Raw genomic sequence first — 17,793 nt, forward strand, 5'->3', positions numbered from 1 at the left:
TGGCTTGGGGGTAGAAGCTGTTAAGGAGCCTTTTGGTCCTAGACTTGGCGCTCCGGTACCACTTGCCGTGCAGTAACAGAGAAAACAGTCTATGACTCGGCTGACTGGAGTATCTGACCATTTTTGGGCTTTCCTCTGACATCGCCTATTATTATTATTATTTACCTTTATTTAACAAGGCAAGTCAGTTAAGAACAAATTCTTATTTTCAATGACGGCCTAGGAACAGTGGGTTAACTGCCTGTTCAGGGGCAGAATGACAGATTTGTACCTTGTCGGCTTGGGGATTTGCACTTGCAACCTTTCAGTTACTAGTCCAATGCTCTAACCACTAGGCTACCCTGCCGCCCCAATTATCTAGGTCCTGGATGGCGGGAAGCTTGGCCCCAGTGTTGTACTGGGCCATTCACACTACCCTCTGTAGCACCTTACGGTCAGATACAGAGCAGTTGCCATACCAGGCAGTGATGCAACAGGTCAGGATGCTCTCGATGGTGCAGCTGTAGAACTTCTTGAGGATCTGGGGACCCATGCCAAATCTTTTCAGTCTCCTGAGGGGGAAAATGTGTTGTTGTGCCCTCTTCACGACTGTCTTGGTGTGTTTGGACCAGTTCGTTGGTGATGTCTGCAGAATTGAGGGTCCCCAAGAACACAGTGGCCTCTATAATTCTTAAATGGAAGAAGTTTGGAATCACCTTGAGCTGGCCCCTCGGCCAAACTGAGCAATAGGGGGAGAAACAAGATTCTTTAATCTGATGAAACCGAGATAGAACTCTTTGGCCTCAATGACAAGTGTCACGTGTGGAGGAAACCTGGCACTATCCCTACGGTGAAGCGCGGTGGTGGCAGCATCATGCTGCGTGGATGATTTTCAGCAGCAGGGCCTGGGAGACTAGTCAGGATTGAGGCAAAGATGAATGGAGCAAAGTACAGAGAGAACCTTGTTGAAAACCTACTCCAAAGTGCTCAGGAGCTCAGACTTTGGTGAAGGTTCACCTTCCAACAGGACAATGACCCAAAGCACACAACCAAGACAACACAGGACTGTCTTCAGTCTCTGAATGTCCTAGAGTGGTCCAGCCAGATCACAAACTTGAACCCGATCTAACATCTCTGGAAAGACCTGAAAAAAGTATTCACAGGCCATTACCTTTGAGTTCCACTCAAAAACTGCTAGTCAACACATCAACTAGTACCACTTATTTTACTTGTTTCTGCTCTGCCATCATCACAAAACGTGTATCCAAAATGGTACCCATTCCCTATAGTGTGCTACTTTTATCCCAGGTATAGGGTGCCATTTGGGACAAAGACAAAGCTATAGCCCAGACCCAGCATTACTCACTGCCAAATTGCCTATCAGCAAAAGGTCAAGTGATTTTTATTTGACAGAGATGAAAAATGATGATTCTCAGACACTCGTTGTGTCAAACAGTGGGTGCAGGCTTCCCGGGGGCCAGAGGTGAACCTGGTGTTTATCAAAGCACTGTTACTCCGCTCGTTCCAAATGGATTAGCAACTAGTTGGTAAACACCAGGTCACCTCCACTCACATCTACATATTCACATGCAGAAAGGCCTGGGAAACACATAGTGTCTTCGTAAAGTATTCAGACCCCTTGACTTTACCCCCATTTTGCTATGTTACAGCCTTATTCCAAAATGGATTACATTTTAAAAAACCAACATCAATCTACACACAATACCCCATAATAACAAAGCTAAAACAGTTTGACATTTTTGCAAACTTATTACAAATAAAACACAGAAATACCTTATTTACATAATTATTCAGATATTTTGCTATGTGACTCGAAATTGAGCTCAGGTGCATCCTGTTTCCATTGATCATTCTTGAGATGTTTCTACAACTTCATTGGAGTCCACCTGTGGTAAATTCAGTTGATTGGACATGTTTTGGAAAGACACAGACCTGTCTATATAAGGTCCCACAGTTGAAAGCATGTCAGAGCAAAAAACAAGCCCTGAGGTTGAAGGAATTTTCCGTTAAGATTTATCTTCACTGGAACTAAGGCCAATCCATGAAAAACAGCCCCAGACCATTACCTACCCCCCCCCCCCCCCCAAACTTTACAGTTGGCACTATGCACTGGGGCAAGTAGCGTTCTTCTGGCATCTGCCAAACCCAGATCCGCCCGTCGGACTGCCAGATGGTGAAGCGTGACTCATCACTCCAGAGAGTGTGTTTCAACTGCTCCTCCAGAGTCCAATGGCAGTGAGCTTTACACCACTCCAACCGAAGATTGGCATTGCGCATGGGCTTCTTAGGCTTATTTTCCACCATCATTTGCAAATAAATTCATAAAAAATCCTACAATGTGATTTTCTGGATTTTTTCCCTCATTTTGTCTGTCATAGTTGAAGTGTACCTATGATGAAAATTACAGGTCTCTCATCTTTTTAAGTGGGAGAACTTGCACAATTGGTGGCTGACTAAATACTTTTTTGCCCCACAGTATAGCCCTTCTTACATCAGCTGATATATCAAAGTGCTGTACAGAAATCCAGCCTATTTTTTTATTTTACCTTTATTTACCCAGGCAAGTCAGTTAAGAACAAATTCTTATTTTCAATGACGGCCTAGGAACAGTGGGTTAACTGCTTGTTCAGGGGCAGAACGGCAGATTTGTACCTTGTCAGCTCGGGGGTTTGATCTTGCAACCTTCCGGTCACTAGTCAAACGCTCTAACCACTAGGCTACCCTGCCGCCAGCCTAAAACCCCAACCAGCAAGCAATGGAGGTGTAGAATCATGGTGGCTAGGAAAAACTCCCTAGAAAGGCCAAAACCTAGAGAGGAACCAGGATTTGAGTGGTGGCCAGTCCTCTTCTGGCTGTGCCGGGTGGAGATTATATCAGAACATGGCCAAGATGTTCAAATGTTCATAAATGACCAGCATGGTCAAATAATAGTAATCACAGTGAACAGGTCAGGGTTCCATAGCCGCAGGCAGAACAGTTGAAACTGGAGCAGCAGCACGGCCAGGTGGACTGGGGACAACAAGGAGTCATCATGCCAGGTAGTCCTGAGGCATGGTCCTAGGACTCAGGTCGTCCTCCGAGAGAGAGAGAGAGAGAATTAGAGAGAGCATACTTAAATTCATACAGGACACCGGATAAGACCAGATAAGCCCCCCGACACACAAACTACTACAGCATAAATACTGGAGGCTGAGACAGGAGGGGTCAGGAGACACTGGCCCCATCCGATGATACCCCCAGACAGGGCCAAACAGGCAGGATATAACCCCACCCACTTTGCCATAGCACAGCCCCCACTACTGAAGAGATGAGTCTTCAGTAAAGACTTAAAGGTAGAGACCGAGTCCGTGTCTTTCACATGGGTAGGCAGACCATTTCATAAAAATGGAGCTGTGTAGGAGAAAGCCCTGCCTCCAGCTGTTTGCTTAGAAATTCTAGGGAGAATTAGGAGGCCTGCATCTTGTGACCGCAGCGTACGTGTAGGTATGTACAGCAGGACCAAATCACAAAGATAGGTAGGAGCAAGCCCATGTAATGCTTTGTAGGTTAGCAGAGAAACCTTGAAATTAGCCCTTGCCATAACAGGACGCCTGTGTAGGGAGGCTAGCACTGGATTAATATGATCACATTTTTTGGTTCTAGTCAGGATTCTAGCAGCCGTATTTAGCACTAACTGAAGTTTATTTAGTGCTTTATCCGGGTAGCCGGAAAGTAGAGCATTGCAGTAGTCTAACCTAGAAGTAACAAAGCATGGATTCATTTTTTGCATCATTTTTGGACAGAAAATGTCTGACTTTTGCAATGGTACATAAATGGAAAAAAGCTGTCCTCGAAACAGTCTTGATATGTTCGTCAAAAGAGAGATCAGGGTCCAGAGTAACGCCGAGGTCCTTCACAGTTTTATTTGAGACGACTGTAGAACCATCAAGATTAATTGTCAGATTCAACAGAAAGTCTCTGTTTCTTGAGACCTAGAACAAGCATCTCTGTTTTGTCCGAGTTTAAAAGTAGAAAGTTTGCAGCTATCCACTTCCTTATGTCTGAAACATAGGCTTCCAGCAAGGGCAATATTGGGGCTTTACCATGTTTCATTGAAATGTACAGCTGTGTGTCATCCATATATCAGTGAAAGTTAACATGTTTTCGAATGACATCCCCAAGAGGTAAAATATATAGTAAAAACAATAGTGGTCCTAAAACAGAACCTTGAGGAACACCGACATTTACAGTTGATTTGGCAGAGGGCAAACCATTCACAGAGACAAACTGATATCTTTCTGACAGAAAAGATCTAAACCAGACTTGTGTAGACCAGATTGGGTTTCCAATCTCTCCAAAAGAATGTGGTGATCGATGGTATCAAAAGCAGCACTAAGGTCTAGGAGCACGAGGACAGATGCAGAGCCTCGGTCTGACGCCATTTAAAGGTAATTTACCACCTTCACAAGTCCAGTCTCAGTGCTATGATGGGGTCTAAAACCAGACGGAAGCGTTTCATATACATTGTTTGTCTTCAGGAAGGCAGTGAGTTGCCGTGTAACAGTTTTTTTTTTTATTCAGAGGAATGGGAGATTTGATATAGGCCGATTTGAGTTTTTATATTTCTGGGTCAAGGTTTGGCTTTTTCCAGAGAGGCTTCATTACTGCCACTTTTAGTGAGATTGGTACACATCCGGTGGATAGAGAGACGTTTATTATGTTCAACATAGGAGGGCCAAGCACAGGAAGCTGCTCTTTGAGTAGTTTAGTTGGAATAGGGTCCAGTATGCAGCTTGAAGGTTGAGGCCATGATTATTTTCATCATTGTGTCAAGAGATATAGTATTAAAACACTTGATTGTCTCTCTTGATCCTAGGTCCTGGCAGAGTTGTGCAGACTCAGGACAACTGAGCTTTGGAGGAAGACGCAGATTCAATGAGGAGTTCGTAATTTGCTTTCTAATGATATTTTCCTCAAAGAAGTTCATGAATTTATTACTGCTGAAGTGAAAGCCATACTCTCTTAGGGAATGCTACTTTTTAGTTAGCTTTGCGACAGTATCAAAAAGAAATTCTGGATCGTTCATATTTTCCTGAATTAAGTTGGAAAAATAGGATGATCGAGCAGCAGTGAGGGCTCTTCGATACTGCACGGTACTGTCTTTCCAAATCTGACCATAATTCTATCCTCCTGTTTCCTGCTTGCAAGCAAAAACTAAAGCAGGAAGCACCAGTGACTCAGTCAGTAAAGAAGTGGTCAGATGACACAGATGCTCAGCTACAGAACTGTTTTGATTGAATCGTATTACACCGGTGCGGACGCTCGTTGGTTGTGGCAGGGCTTGCAGGGCTGTTCCGGATGACTGTGATTGTGCTCTCCGTAGCCGATGTTAGTAAGACCTTTAAACAGGTCAACATTCACAAGGCCAGACGGATTACCTGGACGTGTACTCCAAGCATGCACTGACCAACTGGCAAATGTCTTCACTGACATTTTCAACCTGTCCCTGATTGAGTGTGCAATCCCAACATGTTTCAAGCAAACCACCCTAGTCCCTGTGCCCAAGAACACCAAGGTAACCTGCCTAAATGACTACTGGGACCCTGGGACAAAACACCTCCCTCTGCATCTGGATTCTGGACTTCCTGACGGGCCACCCCCACGCTGATCCTCAACAAGGGTGCCCCTCAGGGGTGCCTGCTCAGGCCCCCGAACATTGACTCTGTACCGGTACCCCCTGTATTCGCTACTGTTATTTTACTGCTGCTTTTTAATTAAGGGCTTGTAAGTAAGCATTTCACCGTTGTTTTGGTCACGTGATAAATATAATTAATGTGGTAGTCACCTGGAATGCATGAGTAGGTGTATCCAAACTTTTGACTGGTACTGTATATTTTAATGTGAAAAATCCAGGGGTGCAACTTTGGTTTTAGAAGTGGTGGGGACATGGGGACACAACCTGGTAGGGGTCTGGGGGATCTAAAGCTAATTTCCTGCATTGATACAATCTAATGACCCTTTTGGGATCACTTATTTCTATACACTTTTACATGAATGTGGATGCTACCATGATTATGGATCATCCTGAATGAATTGTGAATGATGAGTGAGAAAGTTAGATGCACGAATATCATGCCCCCCAAAAATGCTAACCTCCCCTATTATTGTATTGGTGAGAGATTAGCATGTCTTGGAGGTATGACATTTGCGCATATAACTTTCTCACTCATCACTATTCAGTCGGGATGAACAAACAGCAAATGCATCCAACAAATTAGTAGAGTCACAAGCTTGATGTAGTCATTGTGTGCATGGAATGTGGGACCACATACTTAACTTTTTACTACTTTAATAGACATAAGGGAATTTGTCCAAATACTTTTGCTTCCCTACAATGGGGGAACTATGTACAAAAAGTTCTGTAATTTCAAAATAAGTTTCCCGATATTGATTTAAAAAAATACCCTGAAATGAAAGCTGACTGTCTGCACATTAACTTCATAGTCAATGTTTAATTTCAAATCCAAACTTTGAGCATAGAGCCAAATTAGAAAAAAAAATGCTTCACTGTCCCAATAATTACAGAGGGCACTGTCATTCATACCATAGGCCTAATCTTACTGTAGAGCTCTTTTTACTTGTACACAATATAGCTGGATCATCTCGTCCTGCCCTCAGGGGTCCACCGCCCCAACCCAACACCCCAGTCTGCTTTAGGATCTCAGTGAAACATTCATTATTGGTTTCAGGTGTGTTAGGCCAAGGCCAGAGTGACAGTACGGCAGACCCCCTGAGCCAGGACTGAACAGCCCAGTAGCTAGGGATTGCCTAAATACAGTGCCTTGCGAAAGTATTCGGCACCCTTGAACTTTGCGACCTTTTGCCACATTTCAGGCTTCAAACATAAAGATATAAAACTGTATTTTTTTTGTGAAGAATCAACAACAAGTGGGACACAATCATGAAGTGGAACGACATTTATTGGATATTTCAAACTTTTTTAACATTTCAAAAACTGAAAAATTGGGCGTGCAAAATTATTCAGCCCCTTTACTTTCAGTGCAGCAAACTCTCTCCAGAAGTTCAGTGAGGATCTCTGAATGATCCAATGTTGACCTAAATGACTAATGATGATAAATACAATCCACCTGTGTGTAATCAAGTCTCCGTATAAATGCACCTGCACTGTGATAGTCTCAGAGGTCTGTTAAAAGCGCAGAGAGCATCACGAAGAACAAGGAACACACCAGGCAGGTCCGAGATACTGTTGTAAAGAAGTTTAAAGCCGGATTTGGATACAAAAAGATTTCCCAAGCTTTAAACATCCCAAGGAGCACTGTGCAAGAGATAATATTGAAATGGAAGGAGTATCAGACCACTGCAAATCTACCAAGACCTGGCCGTCCCTCTAAAAACTTTCAGCTCATACAAGGAGAAGACTGATCAGAGATGCAGCCAAGAGGCCCATGATCACTCTGGATGAACTGCAGAGATCTACAGCTGAGGTGGGAGACTCTGTCCATAGGACAACAATCAGTCGTATATTGCACAAATCTGGCCTTTATGGAAGAGTGGCAAGAAGAAAGCCATTTCTTAAAGATATCCATAAAAAGTGTCGTTTAAAGTTTGCCACAAGCCACCTGGGAGACACACCAAACATGTGGAAGAAGGTGCTCTGGTCAGATGAAACCAAAATTGAACTTTTTGGCAACAATGCAAAACGTTATGTTTGGCGTAAAAGCAACACAGCTCATCACCCTGAACACACCATACCCACTGTCAAACATGGTGGTGGCAGCATCATGGTTTGGGCCTGCTTATCTTCAGCAGGGACAGGGAAGATGGTTAAAATTGATGGGAAGATGGATGGAGCCAAATACAGGACCATTCTGGAAGATAACCTGATGGAGTCTGCAAGACCTGAGACTGGGACGGAGATTTGTCCTCCAACAAGACAATGATCCAAAACATAAAGCAAAATCTACAATGGAATGGTTCAAAAATAAACATATCCAGGTGTTAGAATGGCCAAGTCAAAGTCCAGACCTGAATCCAATCGAGAATCTGTGGAAAGAACTGAAAACTGCTGTTCACAAATGCTCTCCATCCAACCTCACTGAGCTCGAGCTGTTTTGCAAGGAGGAATGGGAAAAAATGTCAGTCTCTCGATGTGCAAAACTGATAGACATACCCCAAGCGACTTACAGCTGTAATCGCAGCAAAAGGTGGTGCTACAAAGTATTAACTTAAGGGGTTGAATAATTTTGCACGCCCAATTTTTCAGTTTTTGATTTGTTAAAAAAGTTTGAAATATCCAATAAATGTCGTTCCACTTCATGATTGTGTCCCACTTGTTGTTGATTCTTCACAGAAAATACAGTTTTATATCTTTATGTTTGAAGCCTGAAATGTGGCAAAAGGTCGCAAAGTTCAAGGGGGCCGAATACTTTCGCAAGGCACTGTAGGTATCTCCCCTGACATGGGCATGTTTTCAATACAGACTCCTTTTGTCTTACAGTATTCTATATAAGGCATCCAGACCTTATGAAAGTTGCACAGTATACTCTTAATCTTGTAATTCATCTAGTGATACATAACTTGACATTTCTGCCATACATCGTCGGAGGATAACCAACCATCCAATTAATTGCAAAGCATTTCTTAGACACAAATGCTTGGTTACAGAGATTATTCAGGTAAGAGTCTCCAGTATCAACATTCCCAAGCAAACAAAAACAGGGAATCTGTAGACATGCTGAGATAAAAGAACACTGCCCGAATTCAGCCAGCCTTCACAAGAGTATAACATACTGAAATATGTCCTCTTTTGTGTTTTGCACCTTCAGCAGAGGAATTACATTTCTGAAAGTATGATATTCAGTTTCACTGGCATATAGTACAGTCTATGGAGGGTCTTACACTGGAGTAATTTATGTCTGAGATTATATGAACATGACTGTATCCATTCATCAGTAGTGTCTCCTAGATTTTCCTCACATTTCTGTTTTACATGTTTTGTGTCATCGGGAAACGCCTCTTAATACAGTTTGGAAATCAACTTTATAAGTTTGTCAAACTGCCTTCAAATAGTTTTCATCTTTGAAGTTTCTGGCTTGTCCAATGTTTGCTGCATCTCCTAGAGTTCCCCTCAGCGCCATCACAGACTGGTCTTCCCTAGTTGCCTGACCCTGCGGAGACCCGTCACCATCTTATCCTCCTCAGATGAGGTGAGATATTATCCAAGAATAGAATTAATAGTTCAATAATTGAAATTACCATTATTCCCAGATCCCAGACTGTAGCCTACCCATCAACTCAAGATGGAACTTTGTTTTCATTCACTGATTGTGATAATATACTGCAAAATTCACCTGAGCTCTGTAGACTGGTCTTCTCTGGCAGCTGTCTGACCCTGCTGGGACACCTGTTACCATCTGATCCTGCTAAGATATAATGAGCAAAGTGTTGTGTACTGACTGTGCACCATGAAAGTGAAGCCCGTAGAGCTGTTTTTACCGTTTCAGTGTGTAAAGTCAGGAATTATCTTGGGAAAATGACAGACCAATAATGTTACATTGCTATACTGACTGATTGAAGTAAAAAATAACATCTAAGGTTAACCAACTTTTGGCTCGCACCAATGGTACATCAATTTACTTCTGTTGAAAGGGGACAAAACAAAGGCTACAAAACATGACCATACATACAACAGCTGTTAGATACTGCTACCTCGCAGATAGCTAGAGGCTACAGCTGAACTGGCTGTTGTAGCTAGCTAGCTAGTTCATTCACTTCAGACAGAACTTCAGTCAAGAGGGGATAAAACATTAGCTTACTTTACATGTCTGTTACACTACCAGCTCAGCACAGAGCAAACACTTGTTTCCTGTTAAGTCAAACAGCAGTTACCTTGCCAGCTACATCAGCCAAATAAAGAGTAGCCAGTTTCTGCTCTGCTTGCTTTACAACTCTGATAAAAAGCAAAACACACATAGACAACAGCTGCCTCTGTTCGCACGCTCTGTGGTATCCGCGCCTAAATCCAGTCTGGGAAAACCACCAAACAGCCTACCCAACCACTCTGAGGTGTCTGCGTGGTCCTAAGGCACCCCGGTTCCGCTTTTTGTATCACAGTGCAATGATTAAACTCCAGGGGACGGGGACAAAAATGCAATTTCAGAATGTGGGGGGATTATGTCCCCAGTGAATGGCGCGCCCCTGGACAAGTCTTAGTGTCACTATGTTACCTTGGAATTGCCTTACTGCTTTCAAAGGTTGGTAATTATTCAATGGGAGTCAGTTACTACTTAAGTTAACATGTATCTAACTTGAATATTTTCTGTCTTCATTTTCAAATAGATGTTTTGAATACACTAGGGACAGATACAAATTAACAGTTGAAAGATTTTTTCAATACAATGCATCGTAGTTTAAGCCAATTTGTGATATAATTTGCTGATTTCCCATGTCCACCCCTGACTGGTGTCAATTAAAGTAACAGGGTTGACGTAATCTTAAATCGGTCATAAATCCCATAGTGACAGGGGAAATGGAAGCTTGTTGTATGCAACAGGGAGGGCAATTGAATGCAAGTTTGACAAAAAACTCAAATGGCCTATCTGTCTATGGGTAACAGAGTTGACATGTTGTGCTCGACCCGCTCAGTTTTCCACCACAAAATTGCCAAAAAGAGTAGAACCAGCTCCCTGGCCATTCCATAATGATTTGACTATTAGATGTTCAATGTTTCGTTTGAAAAAAACAATTTTAAAAGGAATATTTTCACCATATTAAAACAAGAGTTCAGTTCACGTGACAGAGTTGACCTTAAAATGAAGGACAAATGAAAATGAATCATGTTAAATTAATAATCATCTTCAGAAATGGTAACAAAGTAACTTTACAATGATATTAATTTTTGTTAAGTGTGTACAAATCTTCCTAGAAATCAGAAAACATTAGGGACATGTCAAAATGCAGATTGTTGGCACTTTACCAAGCCTTTATTCATATTAAAATGAATGTGTTCTTTATTAAAAGGCAATTCATTTAATATAACAGGCTTTTATAATTCAATATTGGTGCACAATTTCTACTTAAAATATCAAAAGGGATGCATGGGTTGAGAATGGAGCAGAAGACAAATGTCCATCTTTCGGCGGTGTAACATATGGACAATACAGTTGTATTTTATATTTCTGAAAAGGTACAAAACATTTTCTACTCATCTTTCCAAATCAAGTTAAATAATCTTATTTGACTAATCTCTCCAGTGCTTCTGGATGCATCCCAAATGGCACCATATTCCCTTTATAGTGCACTACTTTGACTAGAGCCCTATGGGCACTAGCCAAATGTAGTGTACCATAAAGGGAACAGGGTTCCATTCAGGACTCAACCTCTGTGTTTGCTAACAATCCCTATGAGGAGGGTAACAGCTGGAGACAACAACTCTTAATTCTCCCATCCAGGTCAGTACTTGCCTCAGGTTTTTTTTTCATTCAGCAAATTAGTCTTCACAAGTCCACAATACCTCTGTTCCAAACAGAAAACAAAGGATGAAAGCGAGAATATATATTCACTGTGATAAACAACAAACAAACAATTGTATAAAACTTATGTATCCCAAAAGGGGCTTCAAATCCCAAATAGGGGCTTGAATCAGCATCCTTTTGATGCCTTGTCTTTTTCCCTAGCGGCTTGGCCATACTGTCTCCATAGGGAGGTACTTAGTGAGACTCGTGCCATGCATGTAGCCAGGTTTTGTGCCGACACAGGGCTGTGAGGTAATGGCCAGGCAGGGAACCAGGAGAAGAGGAGGCAGCGCCAACACAGTGACGGAACATTTCATTTAGTTTCTCCTCGGAGGGCTGTGGACAAGGTGATGATGGTCGGTCGGTGGGAGGAGGGGGTTGGGGGGGTAGGACTAAACTCTCCTCCATCTGCCACGCTGGCATGTGGAGTGGCAGAGGTCAAAGTGTCTGCGGTGTATGCACCTGCTCAGCACAGCATCCGGCCAAGCATGATATCATTACTCTGACGGACACACTTGCTGCATGCAAAACCAATGTCAGTAGGACTGTATGACTCTCTCTTACTCACATAAACACACCCGTGCCGAAGTCTGGCCTAGTTGTACTGCCGACTCCAGACCTCACCTCAGCCCCTACTCTCTACCTTCTGACTTAGCTGTCAATAAAACAATACATTGAGGTGGACATGTCAATGATGGCACACACACACATCACTGAGAGTGGAGTGGACCAATACTGTTTATAATGTGTTGTTATTATGTTTGTGTGCTCTTAATTTCCACCCCAGGGATTGCAGTAATAAAGTCCAATTAATTTCGACAAATACGCAGACTGCATAGCCTACCCTGTGGGGACTCTATGCTGGATTGCCATTATGTACATTAAGAAATCAAATCACCTGGGTCATGTTCATTAGGGCAGGAAGCTTTGCAACGGAAAATGAAAAGGAGTGTTTCTTTTTGTCCAGGTACTCCTTGTCCAAGTATTCATTTTACTTTTCTACATGAAAGGAGTGTTTCTTATTGTCCAGGTACTCCCTTCCTGTCTCTGTCCATTTTCTTCGGTTGGGGCCTAATGAACACAAAATATAAATAGTAAAGTACAGATACCCCAAAACAACTTCGTAAGTAGAACTCAAGTTTTTTTACCTAAATGTTTTAACACTGCTGGTACTGAAGGTTAATTCTATACAATCATAACCTTATGATTGTCTGCAAGATTCCTATAATACTGTATTGCATCAATGGTTGTTTAATGCAACATCGATGGTTCTTATAACTCTATTGTGTCTGTGTGAACTGAAAGTGGGCCTCTGGGGGGCTTAATGCTGACAGAAGATTTACGATGCTTTGGGTGACCGCATTCCATAGCATGAGTTGGCGTTTCTGTTCCATAAGGTACCAGGGAGCGATGGCTCAGAGCCAGAGCCTGGTTTCTAAGGTGATAGATCCCTGTTTTAGATGTGGGACCATTGGAAGAATGAGTGTAGAGTAGTAATGGAGCCGACTACACCCGGTGCATTCGGAGAGAATGCAGCAATGCAAGTGTTTGCATCTTCAACCAAAGAACAGAGCAACTGTTAAAGGCAGAGGAGCAGGAAACTTTTAAATAGCGTTGTATGGCCTCAGTTCGATCAATAGTGGTTCATAGAGATCATAGAGTTACGTGAAGGGAGACGTGGGAGGACACGTCTCACGCAACATTTTAAGATGCCAGGGATTAAATAAGATAAGATATATGCTACATTTGCGACAGGAAACAACTTAATTTATCAGGGTAATATTGTCATCATCTAAGGCGATACGGGTGGGGGGGGTTGGAAAATCCTTGCGAGAATCAAAGACAATGGAGGATAAAAGGTAACAAGTTAGAATCGGAATGGGGAAATACTCATTGCAAACTCAGAGAACATTGGGGGAAATGTTTTAATCTTGTGAGAGATATTTCGTCATATTCTGAAATAGATTTAATGAATTGATGAAAGGCTGTATGGGTCACGGGAAATTAGATGGGAGTCAAAATTGGGAGAGGCTAGAGCAAGATTTGATAGAGGTGATAATGGAAAAGGAGTGTAGATCACACTGTAGAAGGGCATTAATGTGGGGCCTAGGGACATTTTTAGTTGGGGTAGTTTTTGTGGCAGCTGCTATAATCACTACTACTCCAAGGGGAGAAAATCCAAATACCACTTCATATAGAGTGGATAGCTCGATACTCGGGTTCATTGGGAGAGAGTAACATCCAAAGTTGCTGAAGCCATGAGCGTGACTAATAATAAGGGTATGGGGATATGGGAGGCACCATTAGAAAATAGGTCTAGTGTCCTAGACGTAGGATGTTCTGATAAGAGGACGGTTCTCTTACAAACATGCATTTGTAAAGAGCGCAATGGAACAGATAGTTTGAGGGATGAAACCAGATTCTTGACCCTCCCTCAACTTGGCATTGTGTGCGATAGACTCCAGATATAAGAACAGCAGTTCAATTAATAACATTCAAGTTAGTGTAGGCAGAGGACAACACTTTTGAGAGTTATACGACACAGGACGTCAAGCCAGGTGAAGCTACAGAAACAAAAAAGAGGAGATTATTTCGGAGCAAGAGGTTTTACATACCGGTCACCCCGTATTACCCAACACCAACAGGAATGAAATGGTCTGGGAAGATTTTAGATAGTGAGAGGCTAAGGACCTGGTGAGAAATAGCTTGTTGGGGTAATCAGACCCTGGATGATATTATGCAAAGAGAGTATAATGACCAGATAGTCCTTATTGTTAAACGGCATGAGCAAAGTGAGGGATATGAGCAGATGAAGGCTCATTTACAGGCTCGGTTAGGCCCTACTTTAGTTCATGAGACACATATACACCAATGCCTTTGGCAGAGTGTGGGAAGTACTGGACATTTATATGGAGTGTTGATGTCAGATGTGGGGGTAACCCATGTAAGGCCTCTCCAGGGTATTCTGATAACCAAGGCCATAGTCTTTACAGGGACAGGAAATAGAGGAATAAATGTGACTCGCCTATAAATTAAGAAAATGGGTGATAGACTCATTAGAGAATGATACCACTCCACTGTGCAGAGTGGAAGGACTACTATGAGGATAAGCTCAATGTGGAGGACTCTAGGAGAGTGATCATAACCGTCGCCGAAATAGTTGAGTCATTTCAGACTTTAATATCCACATATGGTGACGGTTTTACTGATGAGGGAACAACAATTGAGAGGGTTGCCACAGACCCATGTATACAGGAAGCTGTATTCCCAGAGGAAAAAGCTTGCAGTAGTTGTGGCAGCTCATCTGTTGCAGCGGACAATCAGGAAGCATGTGACTCAGAGATATGTTGAACTGGACACACTCTCAAACCCACTGCTCTCTCCTCCATATCAAAGAGCAGATAATCCATTGACATACCTCCCAGAGAACTGGGACCAACACACGGTTAACAGGAATTTGTAGAGGGATTGTGGAAAAACAACCTTTAGGCCCTAAAATCTATGTCACAAACAGGGTTTTCACAAGGGGTTGGGGGATAGGTATGCCATGGGATGAGAGATGTGATCCAGATCCGAGTAATGGTAATTATTACCCACCAGTCCCTACTATAGCACAACATAAGGAGGCAATAGATGAGATGGTCAGGAAAACATTAGGAGAGGACTGGGAAAAAGGCAGAGAATATCTCACAAACTCAATCATAGATCTAGCGGTAAAGCCAGTGATGAAAGTTACTGACAGTGACAGAGTTACAGCTGTAACAATACTTACTGCAGTTACATTGGGAGTAATAACAAAATACACTTAAGGTTGTGGAAGATGCTGTAGGAACAGCATGGTATTGGACTATTAATCAAATAAGGTGGATTTTGGATTATGCCGCATTGGCAGTTACGAGGTAGCTCTGATGGCATTGTTAGGAATCCATATAGTAAAAGCTTTGTTGTTGAAACGCATCTATAGTGAGGAACTGCCACAGTAGGAGGTGAAATTGATTCAGGCTCCGGCTCGCGTCTTCAGGGTAGCTTTAGGAGGTGGACGCAGTGAGGAGGACTTGGCTGAAAAACATCTTTGTGGACCTTATCAGAAAAGCATATCAGTGGGCATAGTGTTCATGGGTAGCAGGAGATTGCGTCAGTCGGGTTCTTTAAGCTGTGGTCAGAGATTTAGTTTATAAATGTATCTACATAGAAGCTTATGATAATCAGTAGAACGTAGGATTGTTTTAACTCATGATTGTTTTTTGTTTCTGTTTTGTGTTTAGTATTTTCTTTTCTCTATCAAGTCTGTTGATTCTATCACACTCTCCGGTCTGGAGAAAACCAAAGAAGAAAGTCTACAGCAGGCAGTTATCACGCCCTGGTCTTAGTATTTTGTGTTTTCTTTATTATTTTGGTCAGGCCAGGGTGTGACATGGGTTATTTATGTGGTGTGTTTTGTCTTGGGGTTTTTGTAGGCCATGAGATTGTGGTTAGTGGGGTTGTCTAGAATAGTCTATGGCTAACTGGAGTGGTTCTCAATCAGAGGCAGGTGTTTATCGTTGTCTCTGATTGGGAACCATATTTAGGCAGCCATATTCTTTGAGTGTTTCGTGGGTGATTGTTCCTGCCTCTGTGTTAGTTTGCACCAGAATAGGCTGTTTAGGTTTTCACGGTACGTTTATTGTTTTGTATTTGTTCATGTTTATCTTTTATTAAACATGTATCGAAATAACCACGCTGCATTTTGGTCCACCTCTCCTTCGACGGAAGAAAGCGTTAACAGTAGTTGAATGATTGTTTAGAGATATTAAACAATGTGTTTATGGTTTTGTCATGACATTGGCCTCTTTGGGTATAGCAAGCCCATCCACCTCTCCCTGCTTCCCCCTTTCCTCCTTCAACTAGGTTGCTGTGGTCAGAGAGATGTCGTAAATTCCTGAGAATCTCCTCATGGACACACAGTATAGAGAGTAGATTTTCATGGAAAACAAAGGAAATCCTTCCACCTCACAGAACTTGAGGTACGAACAAATTTCATGTTCCGGAGAAAGTATAAAAGATCCGTGAAGAATCCAGCTACGAACTGGTCCGTTTGTCACAACTTGGGGAAGCTCATGGGAGACGGTGTGGCCACATTACCATAACACTATTTATATAATAGCCTCAGATGAGGTTTACATCTAATTGTTGTATAAGATGAATGAGTATGATACTGTTTGTATAATTGTGTAATATGATTTGACTGTTTAATGAAGAAAAATAGAATTCCCTTTTGATTTGAACTAAATCAGAGGACCGCCCCTGAGCCCAGTTAGGGTCAGGCCTCCTGGGACAGCCCCTTTTCTGCCATTCCGAATAAAACCCAACTTTGAGAAATTATCAGCAGACCGAGCTTACCTCAATTACGAGATGGCTAAAGGTTGAAGACCGTGTTTTTCTCCATTAGGAGGACAAAGGTTGTAGACCATTGCTGAATCTTTTAACCATACCACGTGGTTAAACTCTTAGACTATCGATACCGACAGAATAAGAACAAGTCTTTGATATTAATTACTAGTCTGCAGCTAGGAATTCGGTATCATTGAACAAAGAAAAGAACGACAACCGCCGAAACATCTATTCTTTAACGAATGTCACTCTGAACAATCCCCTCTAACCACAACCGAGAGAGAGAGAGAGAGAGAGAGAGATGGACAATTCTACAAAATAAAGAAACTTTTCACCAGTGATCAAAACAACACACTGAGCGTAAATATATATACTGATTGCAATTGTTCCCGAATGAGTGAGCGTTCATGTGCAAAGGATTAGCATGCATTTCAATTGCTATAATTATCACTTTGTAGTGACTTTAGTCGACCCCCACTTCCCCTTTTGTCTAACAAGCCGCCATGCCGGTTCAGCCTACTAGGGCACATTCTCCTCTCATTTCATGTAACCACATTTACCTTGTTTGTTTGTTTATGCATTTCTGTGAATTACTTAGTTAGTAATAAATAAATGATTTAAGACAATTTATGTATGGATGACTCATAGTGAAGACTGGGTTAGTGCAGATAAGAAACAATTTACGACGTTTGGAATGAGACTAACGTGAGGTAAAGTAAATTATTCATTCATTCGAAGACTAATTGATCAGATAAAATATCTGAAAAGTTATTTTAGGAAATTACAACTTTGTAATCGGAATATTTTTCCTTGGTGCTCCGACTTCCTAGTAATTACGGTTACATGATTAATCAGTCTAATCGCGTAATAACTAATTACAGAGAATCTTTGATAAAAACTATCAGTCTTC

Source organism: Oncorhynchus nerka, linkage group LG2 (assembly GCF_034236695.1).
Source record: "Oncorhynchus nerka isolate Pitt River linkage group LG2, Oner_Uvic_2.0, whole genome shotgun sequence".
Classification (NCBI taxonomy): domain Eukaryota; kingdom Metazoa; phylum Chordata; class Actinopteri; order Salmoniformes; family Salmonidae; genus Oncorhynchus; species Oncorhynchus nerka.